A 20,911-nucleotide genomic window follows, 5' to 3' on the forward strand; every position below is an offset into this window, starting at 1 on the left:
ATATGGTAAGTTATTTTCCTAAAATAAATTAACTGGTTGTTTAAATAAAGGGATATTTGCAACAAGTCAGAAAGTTGAGGCATGTGGAAGAATTGTCTGTGAAAGTCATGTAAAAAAGTTGTAAAATGGAATTTATGCAAGAAATGCTGTATAATTTAAAAGTATTAGGCCTCCTGAATGTAAAACTATTGAAGAAACAGTTTATGTGCAAGATGTGTAAGGAAAGTAAAATGTACTTTTGGTAAAAGGTTTATAAGGAGGCATAAGAATGTGGATTTTTACCAACATTAAAAGTTAAAAGAAATGTTTTTTTGTAAAGGTTTAAGCAAGTTTTGAAACAGGGAGTAATTTGCTGTTACTGGGTCCACTTTTCCCAGCCTGAGGGTGTGAAGTTTTTCTTTGGTGAGAGTGTTTTTTGGTACTGGGGGTGGAGTTTTCTCCTGAGAGGAATTAGTCGTCCAGTTGAAAGTGCTTTCATACCATGTTCCGTGTATTCCTGTTATGTTATTTTATTTTATTTTTTTTTTGAGACAAGAGTCTCACTCTGTCAATCTTGGCTGGAGTGCAATGGCACAATCTCGGCTCACTACAACCTCCGCCTCCTGGGTCCAAGTGATTCTTCTGCCTCAGCATCCCAAGTACCTGGGAATACAGGTGCCCACCACCATGACTGGCTAATTTTTGTGTTTTTAGTAGAGATGGGGTTAGCCAGGCTGGTCTGTAATTCCTGACCTCAGGTGATATTCCTGCATTGGCCTCCCAAAGTGCTGGGATTACAGGCATGAGCCACTGGACCCGGTGTACATCATGCTTTTGTGGTTACTTTTGCTTTGTAATAATTTTTGAAATCAGGTATTTATAGCCCTCTAACTTTGTTCTTCATTTTCAGTGCTGTTTTTACCAGTCTAGGCCCTTTGTATTTCTCTGTGACTTTTACAATCAACTTACCAATTTCTACAAAAAAGGCTTCTGGAATTTTTTTTTTTTTAATTATACTTTAACTTTTAGGGTACATGTGCACATTGTGCAGTTTAGTTACATATGTATACATGTGCCATGCTGGTGCGCTGCACCCACTAACTCGTCATCTAGCATTAGGTTGTTGAATTTTGTCAAAGGCCTTTTCTGCATCTATTGAGATAATCATGTGGTTTTTGTCTTTGGTTCTGTTTATATGCTGGATTACCTTTATTGATTTGCGTATATTGAACCAGCCTTGCCTCCCAGGGATGAAGCCCACCTGATCATGGTGGATCAGCTTTTTGATGTGCTGCTGGATTCGTTTTGCCAGTATTTTATTCAGGATTTTTGCATCAAAGTTCATCAAGGATATTGGTCTAAAATTCTCTTTTTTTTGTTGTGTCTCTGCCTGGCTTTGGTATCAGGATGATGCTGGCCTCATAAAATGAGTTAGGGAGGATTCCCTCTTTTCTATTGATTGGAATAGTTTCAGAAGGAATGTTACCAGTTCTTCCTTGTACCTGTGGTAGAATTTGGCTGTGAATCCATCTGGTCCTGGACTGTTTTTGGTTCGTAAGCTATTGATTGTTGCCACAATTTCAGATCCTGTTATTGGTCTATTCAGAGATTCAACTTCTTCCTGGTTTAGTCTTGGGAGAGCCTATGTGTCGAGGAATTTATCCATTTCTTCTAGATTTTCTAGTTTATTTGCGTAGAGGTGTTTGCAGTATTCTCTGATGGTAGTTTGTATTTCTGTGGGATCGGTGGTGATATCCCCTTTATCATTTTTTATTGTGTCTATTTGATTCTTCTCTCTTTTTTTCTTTCTTAGTCTTGCTAGCGGTCTATCGATTTTGGTGATCCTTTCAAAAAACCAGCTCTTGGATTCATTAATTTTTTGAAGGGTTTTTTGTGTCTCTATTTCCTTCAGTTCTGCTCTGATTTTAGATATTTCTTGCCTTCTGCTAGCTTTTGAATGTGTTTGCTCTTGCTTTTCTAGTTCTTTTAATTGTGATGTTAGGGTGTCAATTTGGGATCTTTCCTGCTTTCTCTTGTGGGCATTTAGTGCTATAAATTTCCCTCTACACACTGCTTTGAATGCGTCCCAGAGATTCTGGTATGTTGTGTCTTTGTTCTCATTGGTTTCAAAGAACATCTGTATTTCTGCCTTCATTTCGTTATGTACCCAGTAGTCATTCAGGAGCAGGTTGTTCAGTTTCCATGTAGTTGAGCAGTTTAGAGTGAGTTTCTTAATCCCGAGTTCTAGTTTGATTGCACTGTGGTCTGAGAGATTGTTTGTTATAATTTCTGTTCTTTTACATTTGCTGAGGAGAGCTTTACTTCCAAGTATGTGGTCAATTTGGAATAGGTGTGGTGTGGTGCTGAAAAAAATGTATGTTCTGTTGATTTCGGGTGCAGAGTTCTGTAGATGTCTATTAGGTCCGCTTGGTGCAGAGCTGAGTTTAATTCCTGGGTATCCTTGTTGACTTTCTGTCTCATTGATCTGTCTAATGTTGACAGTGGGGTGTTAAAGTCTCCCATTATTAATGTGTGGGAGTCTAAGTCTCTTTGTACGTCACTCAGGACTTGCTTTATGAATCTGGGTGCTCCTGTATTGGGTGCATATATATTTAGGATAGTTATCTCTTCTTGCTGAATTGATCCCTTTACCATTATGTAATGGCCTTCTTTGTCTCTTTTGATCTTTGTTGGTTTAAAGTCTGTTTTATCAGAGACTAGGATTGCAACCCCTGCCTTTTTTTGTTTTTCATTTTTTTGGTAGATCTTCCTCCATTCTTTTATTTTGAGCCTATGTGTGTCTCTGCACATGAGATGGGTTTCCTGAATACAGCACACTGATGGGTCTTGACTCTTTATCCAATTTGCCAGTCTGTGTCTTTTAATTGGAGCATTTAGTCCATTTATATTTAAACTTAATATTGTTATGTGTGAATTTGATCCTGTCATTATGATGTTAGCTGGTTATTTTGCTCGTTAGTTGATGCAGTTTCTTCCTAGTCGCAATGGTCTTTACATTTTGGCATGATTTTGCAGCGGCTGGTACCGGTTGTTCCTTTCCATGTTTAGCGCTTCCTTCAGGAGCTCTTTTAGGGCAGGCCTGGTGGTGACAAAATCTCTAAGCATTTGCTTGTCTGTAAAGTATTTTATTTCTCCTTTGCTTATGAAGCTTAGTTTGGCTGGATATGAAATTCTGGGTTGAAAATTCTTTCCTTTAATAATGTTGAATATTGGCCCCCACTCTCTTCTGGCTTGTAGGGTTTCTGCTGAGAGATCCGCTGTTAGTCTGATGGCCTTCCCTTTGTGGGTAACCCGACCTTTCTCTCTGGCTGCCCTTAACATTTTTTCCTTCATTTCAACTTTGGTGAATCTGACAATTATGTGTCTTGGAGTTGCTCTTCTTGAGGAGTATCTTTGTGGTGTTCTCTGTATTTCTTGAATCTGAACATTGGTCTGCATTGCTAGACTGGGGAAGTTCTCCTGGATAATATCCTGCAGCGTGTTTTCCAACTTGGATCCATTCTCCCCATCACTTTCAGGTACACCAATCAGACATAGATTTGGTCTTTTCACATAGTCCCATATTTCTTGGAGGCTTTGTTCATTTCTTTTTATTCTTTTTTCTCTAAACTTCCCTTCTCACTTCATTTCATTCATTTCGTCTTCCATTGCTGATACGCTTTCTTCCAGTTGATCGCATTGACTCCTGAGGCTTCTGCATTCTTCACGTCGTTCTCGAGCCTTGGTTTTCAGCTCCATCAGCTCCTTTAAGCACTTCTCTGCATTGGTTATTCTAGTTATACATTCTTCTAAATTTTTTTCAAAGTTTTCAACTTCTTTGCCTTTGGTTTGAATGTCCTCCCATAGCTCAGAGTAATTTGATCGTCTGAAGCCTTCTTCTCTCAGCTCGTCAAAGTCATTCTCCATCCAGCTTTGTTCCGTTGCTGGTGAGGAACTGCGTTCCTTTGGAGGAGGAGAGGCACTCTTCTTTTTAGAGTTTCCTGTTTTTCTGTTCTGTTTTTTCCCCATCTTTGTGGTTTTATCTACTTTTGGTCTTTGATGATGGTGATGTACAGATGGGTTTTTGGTGTAGATGTCCTTTCTGTTTGTTAGTTTTCCTTCTAACAGACAGGACCCTCAGCTGCAGGTCTGTTGGCATACCCTGCCGTGTGAGGTGTCAGTGTGCCCTTGCTGGGGGGTGCCTCCCAGTTAGGCTGCTCGGGGGTCACGGGTCAGGGACCTACTTGAGGAGGCAGTCTGCCCGTTCTCAGATCTCCAGCTGCGTGCTGGGAGAACCACTGCTCTCTTCAAAGATGTCAGACAGGGACATTTAAGTCTGCAGAAGTTACTGCTGTCTTTTTGTTTGTCTGTGCCCTGCCCCCAGAGGTGGAGCCTACAGAGGCAGGCAGGCCTCCTTGAGCTGTGGTGGGCTCCACCCAGTTCGAGCTTCCCGGCTGCTTTGTTTACCTAAGCAAGCCTGGGCAATGGCGGGCACCCCTCCCCCAGCCTCACTGCCACCATGCAGTTTGATCTCAGACTGCTGTGCTGGCAATCAGCGAGACTCTGTGGGCGTAGGACCCTCCGAGCCAGGTGCAGGATATAATCTCCTGGTGTGCCGTTTTCTAAGCCAGTCGGAAAAGCGCAGTATTCGGGTGGGAGTGACCTGATTTTCCAGGTGCTGCCCGCCAGCGCTTTCTTTGACTCGGAAAGGGAACTCCCTGACCCCTTGCGCTTCCCGAGTGAGGCAATGCCTCACCCTGCTTCGGCTCGCGCAGGGTGCGCACACCCAGTGACCTATGCCCACTGTCTGCCACTCCCTAGTGAGATGAGCCCGGTACCTCAGATGGAAATGCAGAAATCACCCGTCTTCTGCATCGCTCACGCTGGGAGCTGTAGACTGGAGCTGTTCCTATTTAGCCATCTTGGCTCCTGCGGCTTCTGGAATTTTTAATGCAATTGCATTGAATCTGTAAATCAATTTGGCAGAGAACTGACGCTTTAATTATATTGAATCCTTTCACTCATATGAGATACAGTTCTCCCTTTTAAATTTTTTCTCAATAGTGTTTTGTTGTTTCTTTCAGGGTTACTTGTCTTTTATCTCTGCTTTTAAGATTATCTTTTTGTTACTGGTTTTAAGCAATTTGGTTATGATGTGCCGGTGTGTAATTTTCTTCATGTTTCTTATGCTTGAGTTTCATTTAACATTTTGAATCTGTAGGATATAATTTTCATTAAGTATAGAAAAAGTTTAGCCTTCATTTCTTCAAATATTTTTTCTTTTCTCTCCAGTGTCAAGGATTCCGGTTATAGTTAGACCATTTGAGGTTGTCACCCAATTCAATGATGTTTTTAAATTTTTCTTTTTAATTATTTTTTCCTATTTTATTTTGTGCATTTCTATTGCTGTGTCTTCAGATTTACTATTCTTTCCTACCACAGTGCCTGTTCTACTGTGTGTTAGTTCTCACACTGCTAATAAAAACACACCCAAGACTGGGTAATTTATAAAGGCAAGAAATTTAATTCACTCACAGTTCAATATGGCTGAGGAGTCTTAAGGAAACTTACAAGCATGGTGGAAGGGGAAACAAACACATCCTTCTTCACATGGTGTCAGCAAGAAGTACTTTTTTACTCCAAAGGGGGAAAGACCCTTATAAAGCCATCAGGTCTCCTGAGAACTCACTATCATGAGAACATGATGGTGTAACTGCCCCCATGATTTAAGTACTTCCTACCAATACTTGAATATTTTTTCTTCCTTCCCAGGACATGTGGGGATTTGGGGAACTACAATTCAAAATAAGATTTGGGTGCAGATACAGCCAAAGCATATCATACTGTTAATTCCATTTGTTGTATTTTTTACTCCAAGCATTGTTGTATTTGTGTCTGGAAGTTTGATTTGGATCTTCCTTGTATTCTTCATGTCTCTTAGCTTTCTGATCATGGGTATACAGTTTTCTTAGTTGTTTTCATGTCTGTGTCTGCTAGTGATAACACTTGTGAGTCAGTTTTGATTGAATGGTTTTTTCTCCTCATATGGGTCCTGTCTTCTTGCCTCTTTGCATATCTATTAAGTACACTCATAAGTAGAAGGAATGAACAAATTCTTTTGAAACTATAAAGTATAACAATTCAATCAAAATTGAATAGACAAAATGAATAGTCCTATAGCCAGTAAAGAAGCTGAATTAGTAATTGAAAAGCTCTAGGAAGGAAATGTCTAGGTGCAGATATTTTCACTGGAGAATTCCTCAAAACCTTTAAAAAAGACTTACCATCAACTTCACACAGTTGTTTCCAGAAAATAATTGAGAATGGGACACAACCCAATATGAGGTTAGGAATATCTGTATCTCAATACCAGAAAAAAAGTACAATAAAAAAAATACAGCTCAATACCCCTCATGAATGTAGACACAAAAATCTTTTTAAAAATTTGCAAATTGATAACAGCAGTATATGAAGAAGAGTAATACATCACAACCCAGTTCAGGTTACTCCAGGAATGTAAATCTGGTTCAGCATTCTAAAATCAAGCAATGTAATCAAACTTATCAACAGAATAAAGAAAAATCATACATACATACACACATACATACATACAGTCAAATCAGTTGATGCAGGAACACCATTTGACTAAACCCAACACCCATTTATGACAAAAAGTTTGAGCAGGTTCACATAGAGGGGAAATAACCATAGGTTGTTTAAAAAGAATCTACAAAAAACCTGTAGCCAACATCGTTCTTAATGGTGTAAGATTGAATGCCTCCTCTGTCACATTGGGGAAAAGGCAAGGATGTTTCCTATTACTATTTTTATTCAGTTGGCAGTTCTAGACTGTAATGCAAGGGAAGAAAATAAACAACATACATATTAGAAAAGAAATAAAAAGGCCTAGTAGCCTGGCATGCTGGAATGCGCCTGTAGTCCCAGCTACTCAGGGAGGCTGAGGCAGGAGAATCACTTGAACCTGGGAGACGGAGGTTTCAGTGAGCCAAGACTGCACCACCACACTCCAGCCTGGGCATCAGAGGAAGATTCTGTCTTAAAAAAAAAAAAAAGAAAATTAATAAAATTGTCTCATTTTGCAGGTGTCATAATTGTGTATGTGTTGAAAATCCTAAGGGAGCTATAGAAAACATCCTATAACTAGTAAGTGAGTTCAGCAAAGTGTCAAGTTGTAGGATCAATGCATAAATACTAACCTCATTTTTATTTAACAGTGAACATATGGGCACAGAAATTAAAAATGCAGTACTCTTACAGTCATTCCTATGAAAATGAATCCTTACTTATGCTGAAACTTGGAATTTGTTGATAAAAGTAATCTAAGAATACATAAGTAAATAGACCCACTGTCTATTTGGATTGGAACATCCTACATTCCAGTTTTCTCAAAATTGTTCTGTAGGATGAATACTATTCCTATCAATATCTCAGGTTTTTAAAAGACATAAGTAATCTTATTCTAAAACAAATGTGAAAAGTCACACACAGGCTGTAGAATAGATAAGCCAACTTTGACAAGGAAAGTAAGTGGGAGGAAACACTTCTTGATGTTAAGGAATATTGCATAGCTACATTAATCAACATAGTATGGAAGAATGATAGAGACAAAGGTTAATAAAACATTTTAGAGAACCCAAAATTAGACAAAGGTACAAAAACAACTAAATAGAGAAAAGGTAGCCTTTTCAAATGGGGCTGGGCACTTATGGGTGAGTAAAGATCATGGACTTAATGTGAAATGTAAAACTTTTAGAAAAAAAGAAGAAAATATTTAGAATCTAGGGTTAGGAAAATATTTCTTAGACTTGATACCAAAAGAACAATGTATAAAAAAATTTATACACTGTACCTCATTAAAAGTAAAAATGTTTACTTTGCAAAAAAATGTGAATACAATGAAACACGAGCTATAGATTGGGAGAAAATATCTGTAAACTGTATAACTGACAAAGATTTTTCATCTATGATATATAAAAACTCATAAAATTTAACAGTAAAAAATTCAAATTAGAAAATGAGCAAAAGACTTAGACATTTTGGCAAAGATTTGCAGATAGAAAATAATCATGAAAATAAATTCAACATTCATTAATCATCAGGAAATGCAAATTAAAACTGAAATATCAGTATGTGTATGTCAGAACAGCTAAAATGACAGGATGGTGACAGCAGTTGTTGTAAACAATGTTAAGTGGATCACTTGTACATTTCTGATGGAAATAAAAATAATAGTTATTCTGGAAAATCTCTTGATAGTTTTAAAAAAAAAGAAAACTGTGTAACTATCCTACTACCCAGTAGTTGCACCCTTGGACCTTTATCACAGATAAATTTATATTGATACAGAAAACCTGTTGCAATTTCATAAAGTCCAGATATTCCAAATGAGTAACTAGTCAGAGAAGCAGCTGTGTTTCCACACCATAGCATGCACATGCACATGTGGTGTTAGGAAAACACAGGGCTCTTTGCCCTTCTGATGTCCTTAGTCTTGGGGCGAAGGAAGAAGCAACAGAAAGTATCCAATTACTGTTTGAAATTACCTAGTTTGTTTATGAGTGCTCTGTACAAAATAAGAGAGAATAAGGACATAAAGAGTAATGGTCTGAAAATAAAATTTTACAAAATACTTTTAAGGCCGGAGCATGGTAGCTCATGTGAACCTATAATTCTGGCACTTTAGGAGGACAGGGTGAGAGGATCACATAAAGCTAGGAATTTGAGACCAGCCTGCACAACATAGCCAAGAATTTAAAGAATTAGCCAGCTGCAGTGGCATACATCTGTTGTCCTTAGCTATTCGGGAAGCTGAGGCAGGAGGATTGCTTGGGCCCAGGAGTTCGAGGCTGCACTGAGCCATGGTCACATTACTACACTCCAACCTGGGTAAAAGAACAGGAATCTGCCTCTAAAACTATTATGAATAAATTTCAACAAAATAAGTGCAAAATTTGCATTTTAAAAACTACCAAATATTGCTGAAACATATTAAAGAGACCAAAGTATATGGACAGTCCATGATCATAGTTCAAATTATATGTTGTTCAAAAGGCCGTGTACCCTAAATTGATCTATAGATTAAGTGTTACTATTCTCAAATCCCAGTTAAAGTCTTTGCAGAAATTGACAAACTGACTCTAAAATTCATATGGACATTGAAGCGCCCCAGAATAGCCAAAACAGTTTTGAAAAAGATGGGCAAATTTTGAATACTCACACTTCATTTGAAAATTTAATACAGTAATCAAGACTGTAGAGCTAGCATTGAGTTCACAGTGGAGAGTCCATAAAGAAAGTCTGAAATTTATGGTTAACTGAATTTTGACAATAATGCCCAGAAAATTGACTGAGGTAGTAGGAGTGTGTTTGGGCGGGTGCCTTTTTAGCCCCATGCTATTTGTGAAAATGCATCCATGTTTTGTGTAGTTGTTACCCACCCATTTTGTAATGTAGTATGACTTTTATCCATTTTACTGTTGATGGATATTTGGGTTACATCTAAGTTTTATCTAGTATGAATGATACTTTTGTGTCATATTTGACTATATCTCTTGGTGTACACATCTACCTGTTGCAGGAGCTGCTGTGTTTTGGGTCATGCAGTTCCGCTCTAGTAAACCCTTCACATCATTTTGCCAAGTGATATATTAAGTTATACTCCAGTCAGGCAGTGCCTTCACTTGCATTTTCAGCCTTTTTTGCCAACATTTGCATTTTCAGCCTTTTAAACTTAGCATTTATGATAAATATGTAGAAGTGGTTTTAATGCATCTTTCTACAGAGTCTAATAACATTGTATACTTTTTCATATGCTTTCATATATGCCTTTATTTTTTGTGAAAAGCCTGATAAAATTTCTTGGCATTTTTCTTCTAAGATATCCCTTCTTCTCATCAGTTTTTGGCCTTTATGCATTCTGGATTGGAGTTCTTTGTTAAGTTATATATGCGTTGCAGATATCTTCCTCTTCTTTCCGGCAGGCTGTGTTAAACAGAAATTCTTAAATTTAGTAAAGTCTGCTTTATTAATCTTTTCATTCAAGATTAGTTTTTTAAGAAAATTTTTGTTGATGATAGTCGTGTTGATTAAGCAATCCTTCACTACCAAAAAGTTATGAAACTATTCTTGTAATGTTTGATGAGGAATGACAATTCAACAAGGAAAGATGATTTTTTTTCTTTTAGGCATTTTAGTGTTCTTTCACATTTAGAACTGTAATTCTAAATAGATTTTGTGTTCACATTGAAGTCGAGATCAGGTATCATCTCCCCTCATTCCCTGACAGTACTCAGTTTTTTCAGCACTATTGATTTAAAGGATGATTATCTCTTTAATGATAATAAGGAGACTCCATAAATAGTGTCCATATATATGTGGACCTACTTTTGGACATCTAGTTTTGCATTGGTGTAGCCATCTGTCTTTGTGTAATCCTATCTTTTCTTGACTACTTTAATCTAGTTTTATTAGGTTATAGAGTTAATCTTCACATTTCATCAGAAACTTTTGCATTTCCTTGTATACATTAGGATTACCTTGTCAGTTCCCACCAAAAAAAAAAAAAAAAAAGCTAAGATTTTGACTGGGTTTGGGTATATAGACGAATTTATGAGCATTTGACGTACTTTCAGTAATGTGCGTTCTAATTTCTGAACTCAGTATATTCTATTTAGGTTTTATTTCTCTCAATATTTTATAGTTTTTTTGTGTAGAGGTCTTACACATTTTTGTTAGTTTTATTCTAGTGTTAGTTTTTTTCTTAGTGTTAGAAAGAAACAGCACTATCTGACAACATAGCTCCTTCAGCTTTAACATTTGAGTTTATTACTTGTTGACTGACAATCCATTTATTTACCATGGATAGTTAAGTCTTTATTAAGTTCAAAAAGTATACATAATTCATGACATTGTGTGAAGTATTCTAATTATATATATTTTTCTTTAGGCTAATTTAGCTTTCCCAACTGATAGAACTGTTAGTGATATTGATTAAATATATGAATAGTGACTTGTAAAAGTTTTAAATGCCGTAAAATATCTTTCAGTTTTTTTGTGTCATGAAAGAATATCTCCTCAAATCTGCAGGATTTTTTGTTTGCTTGCTTATTCAGTTGTAGATTTATACTTTAATGTCCATTACGTGTTGGTTTATGATGTGCTCTGTTCTGTGTTGGACATTGGAGGACCACTGTCATCACTTTCCTTGGCCATTTAGTCTAATGGGGAGGACATTGTTTTTTATAATGCAGTACCTGCTATGTTATACGTATTGGTTAAGGACTAACAGAGGACACATAAATGGCAGTATTTAACATTTTTTCATACTTGAAATTTTTTCTTTTGAGACAATGTCTTGCTCTGCTGCCCAGGCTGAAGTACAGTGGCATGAACATGGCTTACTGCAGCTTTGACCTCACTGGCTGAAGCCATCCTCAACCCTTAGCCTCCCAAGTAGTGGGGACCATGGGCCACCACTGCACCCGGCTACTTTTTAAACATTTTGTGGAAGTGGAGTTTTGCCATGTTGCCTGGGCTGGTCTCAAACTCCTGGGCTCAAGTAATCATCCCACGTTGGCCTTCCAAAGTGCTGAGATTACCAGCATGAGCCACCATGCCTGGCTGACATGAAACACTTTTAAAGTCACCACTAAATGCTCACTAATGGTAAAAAAAACTTAGCATTTCAACTAAAATGTGAATTAAAATATCAATTTTTATATACAAATTATAAGTGTTAGTTACTTCAACAATTTTTTTTTTTTTTTTTTTTTTTGAGACAGAGGCTCGCTCTCTTGCCCAGGGCAGAGTGCAATGTTATCTTGGTTCATTGCAACTTCTCCCTTCCGGGTTCAAGTGATTCTCCTGCTTCAGCCTCCCAAGTAGCTGGGATTACTGCCCTGTGCCACCATATCTGGCTAATTTTTGTCTTTTTAGTAGAGACAGTGTTTCACCATGTTGGCCAGGCTGGTCTAGAACTCCTGACCTCAGGTGATCCACCCGCCTTGGTCTCCCAAAGTGCTGGGATTACAGGCCTGAGCCATCATGTCTTGCGGCAAAATTTTAATTGTAACATTATTTTAGTTGTTTCTATAGCTATTTCTTCTTTGGAATGGAATTGTGTTAATTTATAGACCAGCATATAGACAATTAAATCTTTTGTAAAGCTCTTTGCAGAATCAATTAATTCTGTCCAACATGGTGTTTTTTAGGACTTCATAAAAAACTGGTATTTTTACTTTTTAAAAAACTTATCTATATATTATTATTGCAAAAATTGAAATTTACAACCATCTACACAAGCAAAAACAATTTTTATTACATTTTTAGTATGCGGCAATGAGAAATATGCTGTAGAAAGAGTATTTTACTTTGACTATAATAGATGCATGAAACCTTTGAAAAAAGAGTCCTCATTTTTAGATGAAGCTGCTTTACAAAGAAAATATATGTACTCCAGTTACGGGGATGATAATTTAGTAGTTTAATTTTCATTCTAAAAGATAAAAGTAGAAATTATCCTGTAAAAATTTTATTTGGTAATATATTGAATTCATTAATATCTAAGTCATGTTTAATTGTTGATATTTAAAAACGCATCTGCTGTGTGATATATTTGCTTAAAAATAATCCTGTCCTATCAGGACCTATGTATCCGATGTGTGTTTTCATTCAAATTCATAATGATATCTAATTAAATGATTGTTATTAAAATTTGATTGCTATTTTGCATTTGCAGTTTTATTCGTCAATTCAGCAAATAATTATTTATGTACCAGGCACTAATTTTTGCTCAGGATACAAAAGGCAGCAACCTTCAAAGAGTTCATATTCTATTTACTGGTGAAAGTACATACATTGACAGTAATAATCCTAATTGTATGAGTATTGACTCATGTAAAGAAATGTTTAGGGGTGGCCGGGCATCGTATTTCATGCCTGTAATCCCAACACTTTAGGAGGCTGAGCCAGGCAGATCACCTGAAGTCATGAGTCCAGCCTGGCCAATACGGGGAAACCCCATCTTTACTAACAATGAAAAAATTAGCTGGATGACGCATGCCTGTAATCCCAGATACTCAGGAGGCTGAGACAGGAGAATCATTTGAACTTGGAGGCAGAGGTTGCAGTGAGCCCAGATCATGCCACTGCACTACAGCCTGAGTGACAGAGCGAGACTCCATCTCAAAAACAAAGAAAAAAAAATAAATGTTTAGCCGTATGTATGAACAGATAGTTTTGCCTACTAAGTAGAGGTGGACTTTACAGAAAAGTTGCTATTTATATGGCCTGAACTTTCAAAACACAAAGATTAAAAAAAAGATAATTGGATAGAAGCCTACTGTGGCCAAGTTAATTTTGTTCTATCATAAGAGTGAACAGACAACCTACAGAATGGGAGAAAACATTTTTTTTCAGTCTATCCATCTGACAAAGGGTTAATATCCAGACGCTACCAACAACTTAAACAAATTTACAAGAAACAAACAAACCCATCCAAAAGTGGGTGAATGGTATGAACGGACACTTCACAAAAGATGACATTTATGCAGACAACAAACATGACAAAAAACTCTTCATCACTGGTCGTTAGAGAAAACTGCAAATCAAAACCACAATGAGATACCATCTCACGCCAGTTAGAATGCTGATCATTAAAAAGTCAGAAAACAACAGATGCTGGAGAGGATGTGGAGAAATGGGAACACTTTTACACTGTTGGTGGGAGTGTAAATTAGTTCAACCATTGTGAAAGACAGTGTGGCTATTCCTCAAGAATCTATAACCAGAAACACCATTTGACCCAGTGGTCCCATTATTGGGTATATACTCAAGGGATTATAAATTATTCTGTTATAAAGACACATGCATACGTATGTTTATAGCAACATTATTCACAATAGCAAAGACATGGAACCAACTCACATGCCTGTCAGTGATAGACTAGAGAAAGAAAATGTGGTACATATACACTATGGAATACTATGCAGACATAAAAAAGGATGAGTTCATGTCCTTTGCAGGGACATAGATGAAGCTGGAAGCCATCATTCTCAGCAGAGTAACAGAGGAATAGAAAACCAAACACCGCATGGGGAACATCACACACTGGGAATGTTGGGTGGTGGGGGGCTATGGAAGGGATAGCATTAGAAGAAATACCTAATGTAGATGACCAGTTGATGGGTGCAGCAAACCACCATGGCATGTGTATACCTGTGTAATGAACCTGCACATCTGCACATGGATCCTAGAACTTAAAGTATAATAAAAATAAATAGTAAGTGACATGAAAAAGTTAAAAATTAAAAAAAAAGAAAAACTGTCAGAAATCAGGAAACCTGAGTTCGAGTCACTTTGGTCAATTTCCGGGTGTATGACCTTGCCAAATAGGCACACGTTTTCATCTTCTCTGAAATGAAGGAGGTATATCAGGTAATATCCAGAGATTCTTTCTGCCCTGCCTTTCTGACTTTATTAAATAAATGAGCAGTTTTATAGGAATCTAAGCATGTTATTATTTTTATTAGAAACTAAGCATGTATCTTATTATTTTTAGTATGAAACCCCTAGAAAAATAAGTTAGATTTCAGAGTTACTGATTTAGTTTTTACTTATAAACAACATACTTTTAAAAGGAACATTTTTAGTCATAAGAAAGAGAAAAATGTTTTCTTTCAGTTGTAGTTATGGTTATTAACATTGTAACAGGAGTTCAGCTCTACCTGGTAATCTAGTGACCTCTGTCTACTTGATACATTTACTTTATTATGTGTGTTTCATGTGAGTTTTTGTTTTCCTAACTGTGGCAGGGACTGGCTGGCTAGTTTTCCAACTCATTTCCCTTTCCTCTTGCAAGCACAGGTAGACTTCCTTTCCTGCTGTTAGGTGGGACTATGTTACTGAAATGTGGCAGAAGGTGGAGCCAAAAGTCTGGTATATCACATCTAGCCTTGCACCTAACCTCTTTTGCAGGTACCTGCTCTTCTCTTCCCCATTGTTGGGTAGGTGGCCACGACTAGCAGAGTCTTGGAAACTGCTTGTTAAAGATGGCAAAGCTTCCATGAGTCTGGCTTCCTGAATAAATGTGTGGAACAGAACCCCTCCCCTTCCATTACCAAATGAACTGTATTTGAAAGAGAAATAAACTCCTACTGTTAAGCACTTTAGTTTGCAAGATTAGTCATTTACCATAGCTGGTGTTACCTTAACTGATTCTCATCCTAATTGCTTTTCCTTCTGGAAGGCTTCTTATTAATTCTCTTTGCAATTGGTGATACTTATTTTTTGAGTGTTAATGCTTGTATTTTGAAGCCATCGTTTGCCAGTATTGGAGTATAATCTGCTCTTTTTTTCAAATATTTCGGCTGCTCTTCCTAAGAATAGTGTAGTAAAATCATTTAGGCTGCCTTCATAGTTTGTCACATGCAAATTACTCACTTGTAGTCCATTGCTTTGACAGCACAGACTGCTGAGTGGGAGAGCTCTGCAGGCCTTCCAGTCCCTTGAAAGGCTCATCTCTTTAACTGAATACAGAGGCCAGAATAAATAACCCTTGATCATGCATGTATAATCCTATGTGTTGTTGGATTTGATTTGTTAATGTTTTGTTAAGGCTTTTTGCATCTCTATTCATAAAGTATGTATTGGCTTATAGTTTTTTTCTTTTGCTTTTTCTTGTGTTATGTTTGTTTTTGTGTCAGGGTAACACTGGCCTTAGTAGAATGAGTTAGAAAGTGTTCCTGTTTTTTGGAAGAGTTTGTGAGGAATTATTAGTTTTTTGTTAAGGGTTTGGTAGAATTCACCAATGAAACCATCCAGGACTGGACTTTAATTTTTTTAAAAAATTACTAATTCAGTTTCTTTACTTGTTAGAGAATTATTCAGATTGTCTGCCTCTTCGTGAGTCAATTTTGTTAGTTTGTGTCCTTCTTAGAATTTGTTCTCTTTATCTAGGTTATCTCAACTGTTGCTGTGCAGTTGTTTTCAGGATTTCTTTGTAGTCCTTTTTATTTCTGTAATGTTGGTAGTAACTTACCCCCCTTTGTGTCTGATTTTAATAATTGAACTCTTTTCTCTTTTTTTCTTGGTCACTAGCTAAAGGTTTCTGAATTTTGTTGATCTTTTAAAATAACCAACTTTTGGTTTTAATGATTTTTCTCAATTGTTTTTCTGTTCTTTATTAGATTTATTTGTTTCTATTTGTATTATTTCCTTCCACTTGTTTTCTTCTCAGTTTACTTTTCTTTTTATAGTTTATTTAAGGCAGAAGGTCAGATTATTGATTTCGGGGTCTTCTTTTTCAATACCAGTACTTAAAACTACAAATTTTCATCTAAGCACTGTCTTTCTGTATTTCATGATGTTTGGTATTTTCTAATTGTTTTCATACATTTCAAAATAATTTGCTGATTTCCCTTGTGATTTCTTATTTGCTTCGTTCCTTATTAATTTATTTATTTAAATGGAGACAGGTTCTTGCTCTGTTACCAGTCTGGAGTACAGTAGCATGATTATAGTTCACTATGATGATCACTATAACCTTGAACTCTTGAGGTCAAGCGTTCCTCCTGCTTCAGCCTCTCAAATAGCTAGGAATACTGGCACACATAACACACCTGAATAACTTTTAAATTTTGTTGTAGAAACAGCATCTTGCTGTATTGCCCAGGCTGGTCTTAAGCTCCTGGCCTCATGGGATTCTCCTACCTCAGCCTCCTAAAGTCCTGGGATTAGAGCTGTGAGTCGCCTTATGTGGCCTGATTCATAGTTTATTAATGAATATGAATTTCCACATATTTATAAATTTTCTAAATTTCTTTGTTATTGATTTCTAATTCCATTCCATTGTAGTTGGAGTGCATACTTTATTATTATTACTATTATTATTATTATTATTATATATATATATATATATTTTTTTTTTTTTTTTTGAGACGGAGTCTTGCGCTATTGCCCAGGCTGCAGTGCAATGGTATGATCTTGGCTCACTGCAACCTCCGCCTCCCGGGTTCAAGCGATTCTCCTGCCTAAGCTTCCCAAGTAGCTGAGATTACAGGTGCCTGCCACCGTGCCCAGCTAGTTTTTGTATTTTTAGTAGAGACAGGGTTTCACCATGCTGACCAGGCTGGTCTCGAACTCCCAACCTTAGGCTATCGGCCACCTCAGCCTCCTAAAGTTTGGGATTACAGGCATGAGCCACAGCGCCTGGCCACTTTATATTATTTCTATCTGTTTAAATGTATTCAACTTTGTTTAATGTCCTAACACATTGGATATCCTTGTGAATGTTCTGTATGCACTTGAGCAAAATCTATATTCTGCTCCTATTGAGTGGAATGCTCTATAGATTTCTCTACTAGTTGGTCTGCAGCATTGTTCAAATCTTCTTTTTCCTTATATATCTTCTATCTAGTTGTCCTACAATTATTGAAAGTGTGGTGTTGAATTTTGTCAATATTTCTGTTGCAATATCTATTTTTTCCTTTAATTCTGTCTGTTTTTGATTCATGTATTTGAAGTTTTGCTTTCTTTCCTGGTTTCTTGTTTTCACCTTGGCTCTGCTGTACAGCTTTACGTGGTTTGCTTCTGAATCTTTCTAGATTTTCTCAAGTCATACATGAAAGATCGTTTGCTAATGAGCATATTGTGTTCAGTCTAATCGATGCTACCATTTTCCTATGGTGTTACATAACTGTTTCCTAAAAATAGAATTAAAACTGAAGGTTTGAAAGTATATTTGAAAGTCTATATATGTATAAACTTGATAGGTCTTTTTTATTTAAAAATATTTTTAAAAATCTACGTATTATTTAAATCTGATTGTTGCTTCAATACCATCGTAGTATATTAGCACTGCTGAAATTTTGTCCATTTCTAAAATTTAAGACTGTTCATGTTTGGGAAGGGCTGTTATGAAGAGCAATTTATTTGTGAAATATGAATATTTTAATACTAGTATAGCAAAGTTATATAGATACATTTTAAGAGAAAAGATAGATTGCAGTTGTATCATCGACCTAAACTGAGAGCTTTTAATTTGTTATTCAAAACTTATTCCTAGAGTGAACAACACCTTTTTTAAAAAATAACTTTTATATTGAAATAACTATTTGACTCCTTGGAAGTTGCAAAGATAGTACAGGGCGATCCTGTGTTTCCCCTTCACCTAGATTACCCCAGTGGTTGACAGCTTATCTGTAGTAGAATATCAGATCAGGGTATTGACACTGGTACAGTGTGTGCACATCGGGCTGTGTTATTTCATCTTAAATATGGGTTCCTATCACCATCAACACAGTCAAAGTGCAGAACTGTTGCACTACTGTGAGGATCTCCCTCACACTAACCTCGTGGGCTCAGCCATCCCTCTGCTTCCAAGCCCAGGGGTGTCCTCACCCAGGGCAACCATAAATTAGTTCTCCATTTCAATAAATTTGTCATTTCTGAAATTCTGTGTAAATGAAATAAACCATTCATGACCTTTGGAGACACTTTCTACTTAGCACAACACTATTGAGATCCATCCAGGTTATTGTGTATGTCAATATTTCATTCCTTTTTTACAGCTAACTAGGATTTCATGGATGTATGCACCACAATATTTTTTAACCATTCACCATTGTTGGTTGAAGCTTTTTGTTGTATACGGATTTTTGTTGTAAATAAAACTGCTTTGAACAATTATGTACAACTTCTTTGTGGACAAATGTTTTTATTTTTCTGTGACAAATGTCCAGGAGTGAGGTTGCTGGGTTTTGTGGTAATTATGTTTGTTTTAAGACTGACAGGAGCTGGGTGCAGTGGTTCATGCCTGTAATCCCAGCACTTTGGGAGGCCGAGGTGGGTGGATCACTTGAGGTAAGGAGTTCAAGACCAGCCTTGCCAACATGGTGAAACCCCATCTTTACTAAAACTACAAAAATTAGCTGGGTGTGGTGGCACACACCTGTAGTCCTAGCTACTCGGGAGGCTGAGGCAGGAGAATCACTTGAACCAGGGAGGCAGAGGTTGCAGTGAGCTGAGATCGCGCCACTGCACTCCATCCGGGGCGACAGAGTGAGACTCCTTCTCCAAAAAAAAAAAAAAAAAAAAAAAAGACTGACAGACGGTCTTCCAGAGTTACTGTTTTACTTTACACTCCCACCAACAGTTCATAAGACTCTAGTTTTGCCACATCTGGCCCATGTGTGTAGTGATACTTCATCATGGTCTATATTTGCATTTCCCTCATGGCTAATGATGTTCAGCATGTTCTCATCTTCTGCAAAGATCTTTACATATTCAAAGTATTTAATTTTGTTAAAGTGCAACTGATCTATTTTTTTTTTTCTTTTATGGGTTATGCCTTTGATGTCCTATCTAGGAATTCATCAAGCCCTACGCCCTGAGTATTTCTTCTGTGTTCTTCTCCTAAAAGTTGTACAGTGAGATCTGTGATGTGTTTCAAGGTAATTATTGTACAAGATGTAAGGTTTAGGTCAAGGCTTTGTGGTTGTTTGGCTATGTATATCCAAATGCTCTAGCATCATTTATTGCGAAGACTCTGTTCTCCATAAATTGCTTTTGTGCATGCATCAAAATTAGCTGTCATATTTTTATGTTGGGGGGACTCTCTCTGGGTTCTCCATTTTATTCCACTGATCCGTGTTTCTGTTCCTTCTCCCGTATCAAACTATCTCGATTACTGTAGCTATCTGACTAGACTTAAAATCTGATGGGCTAATTTCTCCCATTTTTCATTCATTTTTCCTCCCCATTGTTTTAGCTGTTCCAAACAACTTTGCCTATCTATGCATAATCTTACCTATATCTTTTTAAAAAAATTTTCCTGGGACTATGATAGTCATTAAGTTAAACCTGTTTGTCACTTTGAGTGGAATTGACGTCTTTATTTTAAATCGTCTAGTTCATGTTATATCTTTCCATTTGTTTAGATCTCTCAATAACTTTCATCAACATTTTGTAGATTTCCACATGTAAATCCTATGAGTATATTATTAAATTTACATTTCAGTTTTTCATTTTTTAAAGCAATTGCAAATGGTATGCATATTTCTAACTTTGGTGTCCATGTATTCATTGCTTACATATGGAAATATAGTTAATTTTTATCTTATATCTGCAACCTTATGAATTCTTTGAATTGTATATGTGTGTATATATATACATAAATATACACAAAATCATGTTATGTACAAATAGCAACACTTTCTGAAAGTTGTTGACGTATCTTCTGCATTTAGTCACATATTTTTAAAAATTCAATTTTATATTATGTGATTTTTCTTCTAAAGTCTATTCATATGATAGATTACATTGATTAATTTTTAAGTAATGGCCCAGCCTTGCACCCCTGGAATACATCATACTTGGCCATGATTTATAGTTCTTCTTATGTATTTTTGCATTATTATGTACATTAATATTCTGTTGTGTTTCTGTGTCTGTTTATTATGGATGTATGTATGTAGTTTTCTGGTACTGTTTTCCCCTTTTTTTGGTATGAGGATAATAGTAGCCTCACAGTGCTCACTTCAGCAGCATATATACTAAATATTGGAATGATACAAAGATTAACATGGCCCCTGCACAAGGATAAAATGCAAATTTGTGAAGTGTTCCATTAAAAAAAAATAGTGGCTTCATAAAATGGATTAGGAAGTATTCTCTTTTCCTTCTTTCCTTTTTTTTTTTTTAAAGAGACAGGGTCTTGTTCTGTCCCCTAGGCTGAAGTATAGTGATGCAGTGATAGCTATGATAGCTCACCATAGCCTTGAACTTCTGGGCTCAAGTGATCCTCCCGCCTCAGCCTCCTGAGTAGCTAGGACTGCAGGTGTGCACCACTGGGCTCAGCCAATTGTTTTAGTGTTTTGTAGAGACAGGGCCTATCAATGTTGCTCAGGCTGTTCTC

At 36.8% G+C, this 20,911-nt stretch overlaps 1 non-coding gene across 1 annotated transcript; it reads left to right on the forward strand.

The window, feature by feature from the left end:
• The first annotated feature begins 20,525 nt into the window (after positions 1 to 20,525).
• LOC129395790 (U6 spliceosomal RNA) lies at positions 20,526 to 20,630 on the forward strand. The gene has a single exon (XR_008623004.1). It is a non-coding gene; the product is annotated as a U6 spliceosomal RNA (small nuclear RNA).
• Positions 20,631 to 20,911: the final 281 nt, after the last annotated feature.

Source organism: Pan paniscus, chromosome Y (assembly GCF_029289425.2).
Source record: "Pan paniscus chromosome Y, NHGRI_mPanPan1-v2.0_pri, whole genome shotgun sequence".
NCBI lineage: Eukaryota > Metazoa > Chordata > Mammalia > Primates > Hominidae > Pan > Pan paniscus.